This window comes from Pygoscelis adeliae, unplaced genomic scaffold (assembly GCF_000699105.1).
Source record: "Pygoscelis adeliae isolate BGI_AS28 unplaced genomic scaffold, ASM69910v1 Scaffold173, whole genome shotgun sequence".
Lineage (NCBI taxonomy): Eukaryota > Metazoa > Chordata > Aves > Sphenisciformes > Spheniscidae > Pygoscelis > Pygoscelis adeliae.
Genome location: NW_008824409.1, coordinates 60,412 through 67,431, shown reverse-complemented (window position 1 = coordinate 67,431; position 7,020 = coordinate 60,412). Strand labels below are relative to the sequence as shown.

The 7,020-nt window shown below is 37.9% G+C and overlaps 1 protein-coding gene across 7 annotated transcripts in view; it reads right to left on the bottom strand.

Moving 5' to 3' along the window:
* Positions 1–6,604, bottom strand: part of TNRC6A (trinucleotide repeat containing 6A) — a 53,178-nt gene extending 46,574 nt beyond the window's left edge. For all 7 annotated transcript variants that reach the window (XM_009320491.1, XM_009320493.1, XM_009320494.1 and 4 more), the window contains exons 1-2: positions 6,534–6,604; positions 4,089–4,124 (exon numbers count right to left, since the gene is read on the bottom strand). The gene's annotated coding sequence lies outside the window, so the exon portion shown is untranslated. The remainder of the gene's footprint in view (positions 1–4,088; positions 4,125–6,533) is intronic.
* Positions 6,605–7,020: the final 416 nt, after the last annotated feature.

The window sequence follows — 7,020 nt, the reverse complement described above, 5'->3', positions numbered from 1 at the left end:
ATTGACCTCACATGGCAAAAGTGCTTGTAGCAGCACGCTTGGTCCATCAGCTGGCCAAATGACAAGCAATGACTGAGAATTCTGATTCATAACATGAGTATATAAACAGACTTCTATCACATCCCCTATCAGCCATCCAACTTTCACTAAAACACATGTACAAGGAATTTCCTTTTCCTCCTATATAATTGGATTAGCTTGCTCAAGGTTAAATGGTCTTAGCAGAAATGCAAACCTTATTTTTCAATTTAGATCAGCTGAAAATAAAATACCCATGCTATACTAAAGTCACATTTGAGACTGGAGCAAAGGCCTTCCATTTAAATAGCTTAACTTGAAAGGTGCTTTATTTTCAAGTGAGACCAAATGAAAATGGATCTTGATCTCAGGAGAGACTGCACATTTGATGGCTCTGAGAACACACGAGTAGAAGCTGCTATTATTTGCATAATTTTTAATAGACTGAGTGTCAGATAAATATTTACCATTATTTATATAAAAAAAAATTTTTCTACAATTATATGTACCTCACTCAGCACAATTCTTGCTTGGGGGGGGGGGGCAAACTACCAAAACGCTTTACTCAGTTAAGCCATTTTAAAGAAAAGACTTTTTAATCTAGAACAGGTATCACTTTGGCAAGACAGAAAGTGTCTTGCGATTCTGGGTGATTTTTGATACGAAGTCTTTCACTTCATTACTAACACAATCACATGCCATTAAAGGAAGAGCAGCTACGTTCTTACTTCTACAGTCAGCATTCATTACTACTTCTTTGTCTTAAGTTTTGATGGTGCTAATTTTATTTTTGTATGGTTCGATTTGTTATTTGGCTTGTGAACTCGAAAAAAGCTGTAACGCTTAAAATGTAAACATTTCAGGTAATATTTACATCAAATCATATTTTACTTATTATTTAGTTCTTGAAAAAAGTTCTATTAATCTTTAATTTCAAAAACACCAGCTTGGCACTGTAAAAATATCTGGGCTGAAATAGGCATATTTATTCTCACGTTACAGAACAGGAGAATCGAGTATACCCATATTTTCCCTGGAAGACATACTGAGCATGCAATAATTAATGTTTGTGCAGCATGCTATCTTTGCTGTTATAATATACAAAAGGGAAACATGTTATTCCACAATAAAATTACAATTCTAGTCATCTCACTGAGGAAATTATGGTTATGAGGAGAATTCTGACACAAATTAATATCTAAGACACAGCACTGCATTATTATGATTTGAACTCAATATTTATCTCTGAATGAAAGCGTATATTACTTGCACACAGCAAATTTCAACACCAAAATAAAACAGGTCGTCATTCACCATTAATGCCTGTTACTTAGCATTCACCAAAACCGCACTACCTAAGCAACAGAACTGCATTCGTTGGGTTTCCAGATTTTTCAAGCTAGCACTAACAGTTAGGAATGCTCACCACAAATGCTGCTAAAGATGCCAGCACTACTAACAGATGCTCACGTACAGTGTTTGCTAGTCAAGCAGACACCTTCGAAAACCACCTTCTAACCACATTAAAGTCACACTGCCCCACAAGATGGTGCTAGCACATTTGTAAAGACACTGCTACCATCCCCAACAAGTGCTTTCAGTAGCCCTGAGGCTGTGAAAGGATTCTCCCAGAGGTATTGCATGTTTGGTGTCATTTGAAGCACTTCAAACACTGCAGGCTGCACGGGGGGGTTTTGCTGTCGTGCGATGGCCCTCCATGCTGGACACATCGAGCGACCAAAAGCCGTGCTGGTCCCAACCAACAGCAGGCAGGGGGGTCAAGCAGGGAGAGCGCTTTGCCGCTGGACAAAGGAGACCAGTTAAACAACTAGGCAACCTCTTACTGGCCCTGTGTTACTAACTGAAGGTAAAAAGAGATTTATCAGTCCGTTTCTCAAAAGGATGCGCATCATTCAGCCTATTTATTGACAGCAGGATGCAGGAGACACTGATAGCACACCCGCTACTGAATCCCCAACCATCAACTTCTGCATTAACTATTTATGGATTTTTACCTTTTAACCATCTACTACATGGAGTAAACATAAAAGTAAGAATTGGAAGCGATCATACACAGTGGCTTTTGAAACCACTCTAAAATTTCCAGTGACAATTATATATAAAATAAATTTTGGGGGGAAATAAATAAATCCTTTCCACCATTTGCTTTTCTTCTAGTTATAAATTAACTTGCAATGCTACAGGTGGAACACTGACAGATAACTACATTTAAGTATCTGGAAAGACAGTAAATGTATGCATGCACGCACTATGTATTCAACCTATGTCGGATATTCTACACAGACTTTCAAACATATTGCTGAGACTAAGTTTTGATAATTTTTCTGTATTCTGACCTACAAGTTCCCTAATCTTCAAATTTTTTGAAATTATGTAATTACATACAACTGCCAATAAAAATTTCTTATCAGATTCTATAGAAAAACAATAGCTAGCTTTTCTATTAAACCATCATTACACAAGAATCAATTATAAAATGTGTATGTTGATTAAAAATGGATCCTCCGATTCCTTATCAATGCTTCCCACAAAATAGCATACTACACCAAAAAGAGCACTCTTCAAGTTTATGGAATAGAAACCAGTACTTTGAAGTTAACAGAAAAAAAACCCAACAAAACCCACTAGTGCCTTAAAGGGAAACACTTTGTCAACTAAAACCACTCAGCATACTACACAGGAGCAAAGAAAGCCTCAGGCACCGGTAACAAAACAAGAACAATTATTTACAGATGTCCCGCGCGCGCGCGTGTGTGTGTGTGTGTGAATTCCTTCCAGCTATTAACATATAGAAGAGGTGCTGCCAAGCTAAAAACTGAAACAATTACTTCAATGAATAATTAATTAGTAGATGTGTGTCAGCTACTTTCTTTTTTGCTTTTAAATACTTCAGTCTTTAAGTTATCATCCTAAAAGTGAAGTGATAGAATTCTAACTACCATGTCTACCACTACCAATTACTTGGAATACACTCATCTCTCCCGTTTTCTTAATACAGGAGCTGTCTCAACAGAACTATGTTCCAAACTACAAGCACTATAAATACGCCATAGTTCTGGAACAATGTTTGTGTTACAGTTTTGCCCTGAAGTTTCATCTGAGATGTTCACTGCTATACAAGCATACAAAAGACAAATCCCTCTCCCAAGAAGTTCATAATCTAAATACACAAGACTTCAGCAGCAGCAATAAACAATCCCTATCTCCATTTAGCAAATGGAGAACCGAAGAAGATAGATGAAACTGCTTCTCCATAACCACACTGGTCATATAGGATATCTGTAACAGATGCACAAACCCAAACGACTGCAAAGTCCAGCGTCTTAACCGTAAGACCGCCCATACTCTAGACTGCTTCAGTTTTATTAACGCAGAGTCAAGACGTATACTGCACAATGGGTTTGCTGTAAGACTAGAAAAAGAAAAGGTAAATGCAAGTTACCGTATGGGGACAACCTGACAATTACGCACGACCTGAAAAGCGTGTGCAGAGAAGAAAGGAATGCATGATTTTGCCTAAGTATCTCTGAAGGTCTTGAAAAGTACAAACAGAATGCTGTGCCTCTGCAATAAACTCATCCCATTTGACAGCCGAAGTCTTCCCATAAGAAGTTTATCAGGAAAAAACCCCCACCCCCAAAAACCAAACAGAAAATCAAATGCTTAAATATCAACAGAAATGACTACATTTCTCACTGTTTCTCTATGCCCCTATCATTGAGCCATCTCATTTTTTTTCTACAGCAAATAAGGAAAGCCTCATGGAAATACGGTGGTTATTCTAACATGAAGAGTTAAAAACAAAATTGTACAGTAGTAATTTAGTAGAACACATGGATGAAATCTAGAGGTATAAGTGATTTTAGGTAAAAAGTTTGCTCTCCCAGAACATGGATGGTCTGCAAATAATGCAGATGGAATCTCCGGAGCAGAAACACAGGTGAATGAAAGCAGTGTCTGAATCTTCCCTATAATTTGCATGCTTGTGAAGTAAGAGTCAAATTCCTGTGTTTGGGGGAAAAAATTGTAAACATATTTCAGATATTTACCTTCTCTCAGTTCCACATAAATGAGGCAGGAAAGCCCTGTTTACCAAACAGAATTAAAAAGTTATTTCTTGATCAGAAGAACTAAATGGTGATTTTTACTGCTTGCAATTTTAACCAAATACAAGTCTTACATTTCTCCAGTTAATAATGGACAGTTCTTGTTCAGCAGTAGACCGAACGGGTGATATTTAACTTGTAACACTATGCGACAATACAGTCTGCAACAGATTTATTTGAATTACTGTTGTAAATCATGCACTATGCTTATTTTTGAGACCAGGAATATTTGCACAGGACTAGGCATGTATGCATTTTAAAGAGAACGTGGACCAACTAAAGATTCTTTTCCAAAAGGCCAAACAAGCCAAATTGTTAATCCTGAGTTTAAAACAGTAATCACTCCAACTGCATAAGCAAGCTGTAGTAAAAGCTGTAATACTTATCCTATCGCAAACCCACAGTCTAGGCCAATATTCCTAGTAAGATAAAAAACAACATTTGCTACCCATTAATTTATAAGCATAAACTCCAAAGGTGACTTCAGAACATACATGAAGCAATGCCAACACCCCATGGAGTTTACAGTCTATATATGCGTTATGCCATTTTAGATTACGAAAAACTGTAGCATAGGTCTATTTACCTTTCCCAGGAAAAGATATCTGCTCTTTTACAATTTGACTAGGTCACTGCAAATTTAATAAGTTCGTAAATAAGGACATTAGAGAAAGAATGAGGGCTATCTGTTGAGTTCTACAGCAGTAAAACAATTAATCAGGCCTATCCAGAGTAGGCATGCCACAGTTTTATCAGGTTATGTGCTCACATGATGAAAACTCCCTGACTAAACATAAACCAGTTAGAATACACGTTTCTGAAAACAACTGGTATGTTAATGTTAACTTAAAAACAGTTCTGAATCTTTTAAATGAATAAAACATATACCTCTGTGTCAGAAAACACGGAGACCCATTCCACATCAGAATTTACTCAGTGAACCTTGCTCTGTCCCTAACCCCCACGAAGCACTGAGTTCAGGCAGTTCTACAGTTTACTTTCACTGCCAGTGTAACAAGAGACCTCTCTTAGGGTCATAAAAACGTGAAGATCTACTGACTTACGAAGACTTGCACCAGAATATTGTTTTGAACTTAGCACTCTGTCCACCTAAATAATACAGCTCTGAAATCGCTTCTGGCATCAAGTATACACTGAGCGCTTTCCACAGAATGCCAATGATTTAATTCCCTTCCCCCCCCCTCCCCCCCCAGCGTTTTAGTACCTTTTGTGGACAGATTACTTACTGAGTTGCAATTTGAAATCATTCTCTTCAAGTAAAGTCCATTTAACAATGACCTTGATGTTGTATTTAAAAGCAAAATGCTAAGTGTATGTTAAAGATTCCATACATTTCAGCAACAAAATGGGAAAAATTATTCATGCTTAAGCATATTACCAAAAGAAGGAAGATACACACTGACAGCAGGGGAAAGCCAATCAGTTTTCACAGTGTAATCATAAATCAGTCTGGAAGTTGGAGACTGATTAGGCACGGTAAGTAAGAAAAAAAGCAAGGTACCAGAAACTAGTATTCCATCAGTTATATTCAGGGTTTCAGCATATTTCCAGTGGCCTTAGTATAAGTCCCCATAAAAGTTTGCTAGACCCTTTAAGGTCTGATTGAAAAAGAACACAAAAAGAAAGTAGGACAAAAGTCGAAAACAAAGAATGTAAACAACCAAAAGAGGTAGATATTTGCAGGAAAGTCACCGCACTAAAAATAAACGGTGCAGAAGAAATAACCTCTTAGATACAAAAGCGATGTATATTACTGGCACAGAATTCTTAATTCAACGTAACTCTTTACTCTTGAGCATCTTAAGTGATGTGAAAAGGGAACTGCCCATTCTACAAGTTCTCAAATAAAAACTACATGCTAATGGGAAATTCACTGCCTTTAACTCTTTGTGGAAAGAGAGGCAAAAACCTAAAGGTATATGGCAATATACAGTTTATTTGAGTTCAAAGCAAGTTTCTTGCCAAAACCAACTATTTCTTGCCTCCCAACAATATTTGCCTGAACTGTATAGGAAAAAAACAAACAAACCCTTCATTCAATTTTTAGTTATTGTTAGGTACTACAATTTAGGACAGAAAAGTAAGTTATTGTTCTCTTAAAAAACCTACCCTATTAAAGAAATTCTGTTACAGAACCTGATATTGTTGTTATGCAAAAGAAACCATGCTAAAAAGCTGTTTAGTCTATAGAATTAACTAAAATTGCAGGGATTTCTCTGTGCAATTGCGGACATTTTGAGATCCAGGGTTTTTTTAATCCTTACAATTAACATGAGATTAAAGCTCCAGATAAAGCCCACAATGATTTCTAGCCCAAGGCCAACTCTTGTTCTGAACTGTAGGAGTGAATGTAAATGAGCATCTTACCTGCTTGGTTTTCTTTCGACTTCTTTGGTAGCTTTAGCTTCCAATTCTCTGGAACAGAAAGTGGTGTTGGTTTCCATGTCAACAGTAATGCAGCACAAAGCAAAAAAATAAAACTGGAGCAGGGTTAAGATACACACTGAGCTCCATATGTTGATTTGTCAGGAGGAAACGGGGAGACCACAGATTGCCAAGTAATCAAGTGATATGTTTACCCAGGGACAGCGAGGCAAGCCGAGCATAACCAACACCAGCTATCCTTCGCCACTACACAGCCTCTACTTAATCGTTCCAAGTACTTTACGGAAAACAATTCCGCTGCATCGCTTCAGCTCGAGAAGGGGCTTAAAACACAGCAGCGAGAGAGCCCTCCCTGCCCTGTCAGCCTGCGAAGGCCGGCGGCTGCCAAGGGCTGCCCGCTCCGCAGGAGCAAACAACAACGAGCACAGCAGGTCAAAGCTCAGCTCCGCAGGGAAACCGCTGCTTTTGG